This window comes from Passer domesticus, chromosome 3 (genome assembly GCF_036417665.1).
Source record: "Passer domesticus isolate bPasDom1 chromosome 3, bPasDom1.hap1, whole genome shotgun sequence".
NCBI lineage: Eukaryota > Metazoa > Chordata > Aves > Passeriformes > Passeridae > Passer > Passer domesticus.
Window position 1 is genome coordinate 53629913 of NC_087476.1, and position 13015 is coordinate 53642927.

At 40.1% G+C, this 13015-nt stretch overlaps 1 protein-coding gene across 2 annotated transcripts in view; it reads right to left on the minus strand.

The window, feature by feature from the left end:
- Positions 1-13015, minus strand: part of THEMIS (thymocyte selection associated) — a 76622-nt gene that overhangs the window by 15632 nt on the left and 47975 nt on the right. The window lies entirely within an intron of this gene.

Below are 13015 nucleotides of genomic sequence, written 5' to 3' on the forward strand. Positions count from 1 at the left end.
TGACAAAGCCCATCCTATTCAGAGAGATAAGGTCAAGTTGGTAAATCTGACAGTAGCTACACAGTGACAGGATCTGATCTTTTCAGAATCAACCCACAATTTGCGAAGGCGCAACACAAGCCCACGTTTTACAAAAGATTAGCCCTGTTTGGAAAAAGATATCAGCTAGCAAAGAAAGAAGTTTCTGGTAATCAAAATAGAAAATTTGGAAGAGTATATTAGGCAAAACAGATTAGGTTGAAATCCATAAAACACAGGGATGATTTTGCCCAGTGGGTGGGTCACAACACTGCAGAAATGGAAGACCCTTATTTTTCAAATAGAGGAATCTCTGCTACTTTTCTCCTTTTTCTTAACAAAATCCCACAGGATCTATCTACAGGAGTCATTTGAGTTACAGTATTCAATGCATGTTTGTGCTCTACAGTTTGTAGAGCACAAGGATGAGGAGCGCTAGCCTTGGTCGCAAAAGAATCTCTGAGGCCCAGCAAAGCTGTAAGCAGTGATGTAATTCACAAAAAAACTCAGGGCTTTGTGAAAGATAAATTCAGCTAAGAAATACTTTGCCAAGAGGATAGAAATGTCAGAAGAAATTCTTCACAGCAGAGAGCTTAACTTTCTTTCACCACAAGGGCATGGCCTTTCTTCCATCTCCTTTTCTTGACCTTCAACACCTAAACATGCCTGTATACCCCACCTGTTTGTTGCCAGACTCTCCCAATTATATGACCACTCATTTTATAAGCAGTTATTGAAAAAGGTCCACCTTCTGCTTGGGGAAAATATATGCTTAAATAACCATGTTTCAGAGCTGCCACTAAATGAGTCCCATCCTTGGTATCAGTTGTTTTTGGGGTACCAGTTGTTGGTTTCTCTAGGTCCGGATTGAAGGCACTTGAGACAACAGTTCATGTTTGGATTCAGGTGTTTATTATTTCTTATCAGTAAAAGAGTCTCACTACTGTGAGTTCGGCAGCTTTTCATTAGAAGGCACAAAATGGCTAACTATCTCTTGTTTTTTAAGACTAAAGTATCCAATTAAGAACTGACACCTAGATTATTTTCCCTTTTAACTCAATAGCTGATCCCTGGGAGCACGCAATGCGGACTTTTCTGCCCAATTACAAAATGCCACCCAAACCCGTGAAGAAGAAGGAAGAAGAAGCATGAAGAAGAAACCCAGGATGACACCCTGTGCCCTCCATCTTGCTTCCATCCACAAAATACTAAAAATCCCAAACCTAAATTTCTCACCAAGTGATACACCTATACTACTCTCTATAGTCTATAATCCATGTTTGTGGATTCTAGTTTATCTTGAAACCTGGAAACTTTCTTCATGAATGAGGGTCAAAGTCAGTGCTCCCCTGCAGGTCAGAAAACCCAGAGCAGGCAGAGAAATATTCCCAGTGCTCTGGGTTTCCACAAGTCATACCTCTTTATCACAAATCAAAGGTAATGGGAAGGGCAGGGTAACTATTATTCATAGGCAGATTATTCCTGTGTTCCAGTTGTTTGGCATACTAAGCACACAGGAAGGTTTCACTTAGTGGTCAGCTTTCAGGGAAGGATGGAGCCTTAATTTAAACCGCAGACACAAAAAAAAGAATTTTTTTTTTTTGAAAGTGTGAATTCTCTTATTTTCTAGTCAGCTCCTTATTTACCCTATTAATACTAGCAATCAATGTGATGTATGAGCATGTTGAGTTTATTTATTTTGCATTGCCTTAACTAATTAAAAACAGGCCTTGGTATCAAAATAGAAAGATACCCTCATTAAGAAAAATGTATCTGGAATTTGTGCTAATCTTATAATTCATCAGCAAAACCACATGCTGTGAAAAATTGTTACCTGGGGCACCTTGTAAACAAATTAAAATATGCAAAACTTAAACATTTAAAAACAAATAGGATTACAGAAAATGAACTGTCACATCACTTTATGCTGAAATCTGATAGCATTTTAGCATCCTTAATAGCACTATAGATAGCAATTATACTAGAGACCAACAAAGATAAGTTTCTTTTTTAAAACTATGTAACAGAAAAGTCTTACAGCTGTCTTTCAAATACTTGGCAAACTTAACAGCACAGAGTTTCTATCTAGGCAGAGTCATTGTTCTACTAATTTAAAGAAGTCAGGATATCAGCCATGATTTTCAATAGCTACTGCCAGAGAAAAAAAAAAACATTAATTCAATTAAAAACTTATAATCTGAGCTGCAGTCATTTGTTATAAAAGACTACTCATGAGGAAACCCCAAATCTCAGCATTTGGAAAATAAAACCAACATCTACAGGTGCATAAACTAAAAATTTTACAGCGATGACTAAGAATTTCCCATTACATCTTCCGGTTTGCTTGTGGTCCAGGAACAACTCAGGAGTCAAAACACAAATCTGTAAAGGTAAATGAGTCTAAATATGCACAGTCCTTCTCAGGAAACAAGAGGTGTTACATTGAAAAGGATAAACACAAAAAAACTGTGAGAGCTAAAGTGAGAACAAAAAGACTGGAGATGCATCACTTTAGCAAGAACAGAAGTGTCAGAATTCAGCAGAAGCCGTAAATGAGTGCAGTGTTTGTCAAAGGTGCACAAACTGAAGACACTGCAGAAACAAACTGAGTTTCAGAGTGAGGGGTTTGAATTAGTTTCCCTTTTTTTCCTCCATCACCTGACGAGTTTAATGCACTGCATCTGTGTGTGTGTGTACATGAACTCTCTTCTGCAAGGCTTCCCTCTGCTTGTCGGCTCCAGAAGCTGTGAAATCTTGACAATAGCTCTTATCAGTGGCACTGGCCAAATAGTAATGTTTTCCCTATCTACAACCACAGTTGCACAAAACCTGTCCCCAAAATGCTGATATCCCTTACAACATAAGTGTTTGCTCTCATCCTCCTCTCACAGTTCCAGCTGTGTTCTCCTCTGACTTAAAAAATTTGGGCTATCAACAATTGTAAAAATTTGGGCTATCAACAATTGTAAAAATCTGGGCTATCAACAATTGTATCCATATGAATATTTTTTCATTACTGTGTCAAATTGTTTTTTGAACTCATTTACATTTCTGTTATCAATATCATGTGGCAATGAGTTCCAGAGTTTATTTCTGCTCTGGGTTACAAGGTTTCTTTTTACTTCCCTAACTCTTAATTTCATTATTTTTCTCCCATCATTCAGATTTTTACTCTTTTTCTTGAGTCACCTCTTCTTTAGGTAAAATAGTTTCTGGTCTTTAATCTTTCCCCTTCCAGGAGTCCAATTATAACTCATGATGCACTGACTCTGGAAATTCCTTCTCCTTTGCAAGATACAACCCAAAAATACTGAAGGCAATCCCTACCCCACAAATGCTTCAGACACCAGTATTTGGTCACAAATACTCAATTGGCCCATAAAATAGCACAGAAGTTCTTACAAAAAACACCCCAAATCCCCAGTCAACCAAAAAAAAAAAAAACCCACCAAAAACCCCCACAAAACCAGCAATAACAAAACCATAAAACAAACAAACAACAACCCTCATCCTTCTCCAACTCTGGAGGTGTCCACCAAAATTATTGTAACCACTGAGATAAAACAGAAGAAGGAGAAGCTCTTAGAGCAAGTAAAAAAAAAGTCTTTTAACTCTAGTTACAAAAACCAAAATAATTCATGTTCATAATTCACATTATTGTTTGGTTGACTTTTTATTAAAGTAAAGAACACCTCAACATCATCTAGAACATTCAGAGTAAAGAAGAAAACATTTGTTTTAAGTACAGAAAAATTTGGAAGCAAATATGAAACCAACAGCTGTCATAACCTCTGAAAATGTGGTGGGAGACACAGTGCCATAATCCAATCTGACAAAAGGATGCTTTTCCAGGCTGAAAGTCAAGCTGTTACGTGATTACAAGTGGCTCTAGTGAAGAGGAGTACTCATTGCTGGAGCAATCAGTGCAGGACATGGCACTACACCTTTGGAGTACATTATTATAAGTCACCCATGCTGGTAGATACAGAACATAAACCTTTTACTGCAATCTTTAAAAACAGCTTGGAGTGGCAGTATTTACAGCCATCAGAAACCCAAGCCAAATCTCCAGATACATATTTATTGCTTTAGCATAAACTGCATGGGTATATTTATCTCTAAAATGCTTAATTGCTGCATGCACCTTTCCACCAGAATAAAAAGATGTATACATAGAATGAAAGTGTGATGAATGATTTCACTATCCAAACACAGACAAAAAAGACAATTTATCCCCACAAGCTGCGTACGACATTTCTGTAAGAAGGTCACACAGCACTGTATTCACCAGAAAGCCCAAACCAGGCTGCATGAAGTTTTAGTTTTAAATATTTTGCAGAGTATTTCAAGGAAATTGAGAGAGGGTGGTAGAGAGAGACATATCAGTATTCATAGTCGTTGATTTATAAAGAAGACTTCATGAGCTTCAGAACCTACAGAATTACAACCTACCTATCTAATTTTGCTCCCACAGTCATTTTATCTGCGTGATTTTCTGCAGGGACAGTTTGGAATTACAGTGGGTTAGAAAATAATCTCAGATTTTGTTTCCCATGTATCAGCCAGAGTAAATACCATCACATTCAGAGCCTTAGACCATCCTGAGTCACAGATCTGAATTACTTTTGGGCTGGAAGAGCATATGTTGGAGTACATTCTGCGGTAACTACAGTGGTCGGATTTACACCAATGCTCATCATCAGGTGATCCCCCTACATTCCACTCTGCTGGAACCCCACCCAGAGTACTGCATCTAACTCTGGGGCACCCAACACAAGAAAAACATTGATCTGCTGGAGTGGGTCCAAAGGAGGGCCACAAACATGATCTGGAGCACATTTGATATGAAAATAGGCTGAGAGAACTGGGATTGTTCAGCCTGAAGAAGAGAAGGCTCCGGGGACACCTTCTGGCAGCTTTCCAGTACCTAAAGTGCGTTTACAGTAAAGAAGAGAGGGGCTTTTTATCAGGTAGCATAGTGATAGGACAAAAGGAGTTGTTTTAAGTTGAAAGTCAGTAGGTTTAGATTAGATTTTAGGAAGAAATTATTTTCTGTGAGGGTGTGAGGTACTGGCACAGGCTGCCTAGGGAAACTGTGGATGCCCCATCCCTAGAAGTGTTCAAGGCCAGGTTGGAATGGGGCTTTGAGCAACCTGATCCAAGATAAGGTGTCCCAGCCCATGGCAGGGGGTTGGAACAAGGTGACCTTCAAGGCCCCTTCCAACCTAAACCATTCTATGATTTTATGAAAATATATTTCACCTACTGTCTGACTAAAAATCTGAATGGGTGCTCTTACCTAACAGATGGGAAACACAAATTTGAATAATGGGAACACACACATGGGAACTGCTGACATGTCTCAAAATCTACATTATTATGGCAGACAATTAAGATTGATTCATTCCACATGAAAAGAAACAATTACCTTTGGATTATTATTCACTTGTATCCCAAGGTAGCCGTCTTGCATGATCTATTGGCAAGCCAACTTACCTTGCACATGCAGGTAATTTTTGCAAGGGCACAGTGTACCCATAGCAAAGAGTACTGACAAGGGTCTATGAGTTTGTAGTAAAGAATTTTAACAGTCTTTCCCATTGCACTGATTCCAGTACATGGTATCAAGTCTTCATTTTCCACAGTCCACTGGAGTGTGGAAAAGGAGAAGAGCTAGTTAGAAGATACTTCAGAAAGGCCATGGGCAATAAAGAGGGTCCTCATTTAGTCTTATTAATATACAGGATGAGAGCACTTTGGAGAATTATTATTTGCCTGCAGGACTCATAAGGTACTATAAAATGCAGATTAACAATTTTGACAAAGAAGGGATCAAGGTTATATAATTTCAAAGACAGAAACAAGATTATGTTCATTTGTGAGTTATTATCTGCCTAAAAGAGGCAAAAACCACATGAACAAATTAAATTTTGTGATCTAGATTCAGGTGTTTAATAAATGTCTTCCTCACAAGGTACTTTCTCTACATACCAACAATATCTCAGTTAATTTGTCTTTCATTGTCAGTAATCTGGGTTTTATCACAGAATCGTAGAATGATTTGGGCTGGAAAAGACCTTAAGGACCATCTAGTTCCACCCACACTGCCATGGGCAGGAACACCTTCCACTAGACCAGGTTGCCCCTGGTTCCTTTCCCAAAGGTTAAAAAGCAGAAAAATATAAATAAAATCATTCTTGATTGTAGGCTAATGCTACTGTAGACACATTCTAAGGGTTCAAACAGTGTATTTAAACTCTTACATTTTCCTAATAGTAGGGACAGGATTAGTCAATCCCTGTTCAGAGTTTCAACAAGAATACTTGAATTTAAAACCAAAACAAACCAGAGAAGAAAGCCGTGTTCCAGCCAGATCCATTCCGACAAAAATAAAAGAAAATAATGTACCAAGCCGATTGGTCTTGGAGAAACCAGCGACACCGCGCTGTGCCCGACACGCGATTTGTCTGTGAGTTGGGACAACCGATGGTATAGAAGGAATGACAAAAAAACCCACGACAAAAGGAATAAGCGGGGAAGCAGGCGGCGGGCACCGCTAGGGGGCTCCGCATCCCGGCGCATCCCGGCGCATCCCGGCGCATCCCGGCGCATCCCGCAGCTCGGCCGAGCGCTCCCCGCGGAACCGGGGACCGCGGCTCAGCCGTGAAACTGGAAAGCCTGGCATCCCACCTCTCCTCCGGCAAAGATTTCTCCTTCTGGTCCACCCCTCTCTCCCCATTTGAAACGACACACAATAGTTCCTGGGACTACAGAGAGAGATGAAACAAGGCTTGATCAGATTTGATGATTTTTTGGGATGCGATGTAGTGAAACGTTAAGATCTTGTAACAGGCTGGAGTTTAATAATTGTGGTGGGGGAGGCGGGGAATAATAAACAGAGGGAAAAACGGGATCCAGCTGGCAGGATGGCCTTTAGAAAGGGCTGTTGTACCTGAACAGTACATGTTTTTTTAGGAAATTTTGTGAGGGCTTTAAGGAGGTAAGGAAATGCTGCCACTCTTCACTGAAAGTCCCCACAGTTCAGGTAAATTTTCTGCAGTGAATGGAAACAAAATAAATTGCATTATGTAATCAATAAAAAGCTACACTAGAGTGTATTTCTATTGCATCCTACAGAAATTCTTTGCTTGCTCTGAAAATTCAGAGTCCCAAGATTTTAGTTCTTAATCCAATGACTTTCATGTACTCATTCACTGCTCATAGAGTTTATTTAATCATTTGTTGAATGAGATCTTTTTCTCCCCCCCAGATTTTCCCAGAATAATACCAATTGTGTGTCAAGAGACTTTAGAATTAAGTTTTGCTACCAAAGGTCTTTTATATCTCTGGGTAACTAAAACTGGAAGCCCCTTTTCCCAGATAGTTTTCCTGCTCTGTGTGTGAACAAGCAAGAGAAGAGAAAATTATTTTGGGCACCCTTGAGTGGCCTGGGATGAAGCAATGCTGTATTAACCTGCACAAAATCATCAGGCTTACACCTTGGGTTTAGTGTTAGAAATCAAAAAGGCTATTTAAAAATCTTTTAGCAATAGTTCAAATGCAAAATACAGAGCTGCATAATGCTCTCCCAGCTCCATCTCTTCCCTTTTCTCTCCCTGCTAAATACATAAAGGGGGGAGTGCTTGATCCCCACTGCCTCAGAGTACAGAATAGTTTTTTCATCTTTACTATAATGTGGATGATAATATTACATTTATTTTTGCAGTGATGTCTTTATGTTAAGGTTTGGCTTTTTTTCTGAGTACTTAGTCTTAAACAGCACTTTGTCTCTTTAACACACCATGCAGTGAAAGAAAAGTATTGTTTTCTGCATTTTACATGCTGGCAAGTCAAAATGTATTCTTTTCCACATTGCTTCAAAAAGTGGGTAGGAACTGGTGAGATGCCACCAGCTGTCACCTTTCTACACACCCTGAGCTCTTCACCAGCCTGCCTTCCCTGCCATCAGGCACAGAAATTGCAGCCACACTTGTGAGCACTCAGCTAAAAAATTAGGCATGGGCTGTTTCAGATTGGGCAATGAAACTCAGTTAGTATTAGCCTGTGGAAATCCTGGTTTCCATGGCACTCACAACAGTCCTGAAAGGAAGCAAGAAAAGGATCCCATAGTTTCATAGTCAGTATGATGCTTTACCCCAAGGCTGGCTTTGCTTTTCTCCTGGGCTAGCCAGCCAGTAAACAGTGAAGTTCTTGGGAGGAAAAAAGTATACACCTGAAGACCTAAATAAATGAGGTCTACTTCTGTATTACAAATGCACCTCACCTTGGCAAATGAAACTGCTTGTTTGTTCAAAGACTATGAAATGCTGTATTTTGTGCTATCACCACTTAATGCAGATCCTTTTCATTTGTCTTTAATGGAACATTAACTGAAAATATAATTACAAGGGACAGATAATTAGCTGCAGGTTTGCCAAATTGGAGATGGAATATACTCAACAGATTGAAATCTGAAGGCTGAAAATGATGTGAATGTAAGTGCAGTTTAGTGTGTGGAAAATTGAATTGAAACTAAATGAAAAGAAGAATGAAATTTCCTGTAAGTCCTGACACAGGACTCCAAAGGAGGTAGCCCACACTGCACTGTTGTTCCATCTGTCTTTCCCTCAGTCCTCAGATCTTCACTGCCCCTGGATATTTAAATAACATCCACACTGGTTAAGGTCAAAATGCATCTCACAGAGTATTTTTGCTTCCCCATTGCCTTAAGCAGAACCAAGGAAGAGTAAGAACAGAGCAAGTCAGGATCTATTACACCCAAATACACTCTCAACCTCTTACTATTTTCAGCTCAGGGAATTTCCTGAGTTTGACATGGTTTATGTCTTAGTAACACTCAAAGGGTGTCTCTTCCAAGTATTTGTCCAGTCTCCCCTTGAGCTCCTGATCTGCTTCCAGCCTTGTTCTGACTCCCCTTAGTCTGAATGTATCCTGCCCCATTTCCTCTAACTGTGGTCCTACAGAGACTGGGGGTGAGGTGGGGTATGAGTGTGTGTGTGTGGGGGTGGGGGGAGAATGGAGGAGTGAGATTTTAAAATAAATTCCTTTGAAGTTCTTACTGTTGTGCTGGCCTTCCTAGCACGAGTCTGCAAGTCCAGCTGCAGAACTCACCCTCTACTTCCTCTTCCTGCTTGACAAAAAATGCTGTGTGCAGCAGACATCAGCCTGGGGAAAGCAGCAGGACACTGAGTTGGTAGGAATTAATTACTTCAGACTGGATTTGGTCCTCAGACCCTGGGTGCAAATCTGCACTCATTCCCTGTAATTTGAAAGCATTATTCTGGATTTGCTCAGTCATGGCTGAATTCAGCATCAGGCTTCTTGTTTTTCAAAATCATCTGGTTTCCAGGCCACAGCAGGGAATGTAACAGCAGGAGTGAAAGGAAAATGGGTTATTTTATTAGCAAAATGCATTGCTATTCTAACAGGTATTTCTGCAACATTTCAATTCCTTCAAGAATTTTGCTTTCACACACACATACGCACATATAAATGTACACAGAGATATGAGTATATAAATATTTCAACTTGCCCACTAGAAGCCAGCCTGTTTTGTCAGAAAGAAACTGTTCTGCCCCATTTTTCACTTCCTTTTTTATTCTTTATTTTCTGACATAATTTCAAAGTCCTGACAATTAATTCCCTTGCAGCTGTGCTGAACTGCACACCAGTGGTGAGCAAACCCAGCCAAGTCACAGGGGTCTTTGGTTTGTTGGCAACACTGAATCACAGCCTGTAAAGGATCTGGATTTTTCCTCATCAGAAAGGATGTTCACATCCTGATACTTTTGGCAAATTGGGAAGTACCTACCCACCAGAAAAAAAATTCACTTCTGATTACAAATACTTACCAAAAGTGTTAAAATAAGTGTTTTTGGTCTGTTTCTGGCTGTTGGCATTTTAGATTTAGAATTTTCTCAACTCATTACAGGGAGCTAACATTAAGGGAAAGAAAGGCTTTCAAAACCATTTACTCCCGGGTATCAAAATGAAACTGTGTGATACCATGTGCCCACTTCTGCCTCCAGCTCCAAACCCTGGCTTGAATCACCCTCCCTCCTAGGCACTGACTCCACTGGAGGTCTGGGTTCTCTCCCAGAGAGAGGCTGTAGCCCAATCATCCCCAACACCAAGCTGTGAGAATGAGAATTGAATATCCCTCTGTGCTCATAACTGTTTTCCATTGCTTTTGTTGCATCCACTCCCTTTCCAGGGTCTCTCCTGAGAGCTGGCTTTGTAGGACAGGCCTGGCACTCCAACAGTGTTCAGAGTTATGCCTCAGTGGCATTTAGAAGGCCTTTTAAGCCTATTCAGAAATAATCTGCTGAAAAGAGAGGATATCAACCCATTATTTCCTAGCTTACCAAAAAAAAAAAAAAAAGGCAACTGGAAAGTCAATCTAAGAAGCAGCATGGAAAACACTGATGGTGGTGCTTTGCTCATATGCTAGGAAATGTCAAATAGCAGACGAAGGTGAACATTCAGTAATTTTTCTTCATACCTAAGATATACCTTGGTGGTTAGTTCCACCATTCTGTAGATGACACTAAGGATTGCACAACCTTGAAAGTGGAGATTGCTCTCCCCCAGTTCATGTTCATTCATGTTCAACATATGTCCAGATTCATGAAACAGTATCTGAACATGGCAGGTAGTTTAATGTACCAAACCTGTCCTTTTGAACCTGCTGTTCAAAACCTTGCAGAAAGATTCTGTGTGCAGAAGACATTCTAAATTGTAAGTATCTACATTTCCTAAACAAAATAATGAAGTAAATAATTCTCTGCATTTACACATTTACAGAACCCAAGAAGACATCCAGGTTGGTGGGGCTTTAAGCACTACAGCAGCTGACTGAAGCATTAAACAGCTGTTGGCATGGAGAGTTATGCTGTGAAATTCTGCCCTGTTAGGGCATCCACAAACATTTTCACAGGGCTTTTTCACAATGACCACATATACACATATACACTAGACAGAAGATTCTTTGAGCAAATAAATACTTGCTTGGTGGACAAGTCTTCAAACTACTGACACAAGGCTTGTAACTTGTGTAACTCCCTTGATTTTCATCCATAAGACAGCTTTGGTTTCATCAGCCCACTGAATTACCTTGGGGATTTAGAAAAGATTTTATTTCTGCAGCCTAAAATTTCCTCTCGGTCAGTCTTTGAGCCAAACTTAACTGTACACTTGCTTTTCAGTTCAGCAGCCAGCCTTTAAAAACAATGCTGTCTTCTCCTGAAGTTTTGTGTTCAACATTCAGATGGTCAGCTGGGTCTTTTTTCAGATGTGAATATTTTCTTCTCAGGACTTGGAAACTGAGATGACTATAAATGAGTTCACATGAGGTTTTAAAAGAGATTATTATTACATCAATCTTATGCCAGTTTTGAGAGGTAATATTGGCAGTTCTATTAATTGCACAGGAAAGAAAATTTTCTCACTCTTCCTAACAGTAAATAGCCCAAACATGCAGGCTAGGCCTCCCCTCAACAACATGCGTTATATGTCAGATTATCAAGAGATGATTATGATCCATATTTCAGAAAAGTTTGCAAACAACATTGCTCTTTCAGATCTATCAACTTGGCTCTCGTGCTTTGGCTCCGGAGAAAAAAGGCAAATGTGTCCGATCAAACCGGCAGCTTTGGCAACAGCAGGACTTTGTTCCTCACTGAAATGACTGCTGACCTCCAACCTTCTATAATTCCCTTCATTTGGTTTGCAAAATGAGGGCAGGTAGGAGAGGAAGAGGCTGGGCTTTTGGTTGCAATGGCAGGAGTTGGTCGTTGCTTCAGGAAACTGCCTGGCACTGCCAACCAGAAACAAAGGGCTTGGGGAAGAAAGAAGCCGGATGTGAGAAGACATTTCTCTCTTCAGAGCTGTTCTTTTGTGTGATTTTACAAAAACCACAGCTTGTTGAAATAGAGTGCTGCACAGGGACACAGCATTGAGCAGATGCAAAATGTTTTAGCTCCTGGAAAACAAGGCTGCCTCCCAGCTGTGCCTCCAGCCAGCCATGAGCATGCCAGGAGTGCTGTGGAACGTGCAAGCAGGGAGGCATGTGGCAGAAGTGAGGTTGTCCCAGCTGAATCAAAATGGCAAACCTGTAATGAGCCTGGCCAAGCTGCAGAAAGAGGAAGTGGCTGGTACTTGTTTCAAGCTGGTTGAAAAATGGCTTGTTGAGAGTTTAGTGAAGGCAAGACAAATTCTCAAATTCATTTGGCTGGTTTTGGCTGTTGGTGTCTTCTTGACCCAGTGAGAAAAAGATTAATGCAATAACCAGCTGAAGAAATCAGTCTATTAAAATCAGTGTGCATCTTTGGGTGAGTACAGCTATGCACATGTTTTATTGTTTACAGGAGCAGAGCCTCAGAGACCCACACATTCACACATACTGAAGTTTATTATGGTGAATAATCCCCTTTGGTAAGTGGAAAATCTCACCATGGTCTTTTACAAGCCTAACAGCTGGTGAAGTCAGGACCTTGGAAACAATGTTTTCTACAGCAGTATGTGTTTTCAGGGACAAAGGAAGATGAATAATCTGTCAGATATATAAATCTTGTACATCTTAAACCAAAAGGTATTCTGGGAACAAACTGTATGTTTCCACAGATGAGGACAGTTCTTAACATATTGTGGGTGCTACCAAAATTCAAATAAAAACCAGAGAAAATAAATTGACATAATTTATTTATTTGCTTCTTTGTGAATATATAAGAAGACTGACAAGAATAAAAGAATATACTGTTTGCTGTCATTAATTCTCTGGTTTAATAGTCTTTTATTTACTTAGGTGTAGAAAACTTCAGAACTAACAAATCCATCTATGTTTTCCAGGCGCCTGTGACATTTGAAACCTTGTAAAAGTAATGCAGGTTTCAGGTTAGTCTCACCATCCAACACTTACTTCAGCTTCCTAGATAACTAATAAGATCAACAGCAGGTGACACTGCATGTGACAATGGCT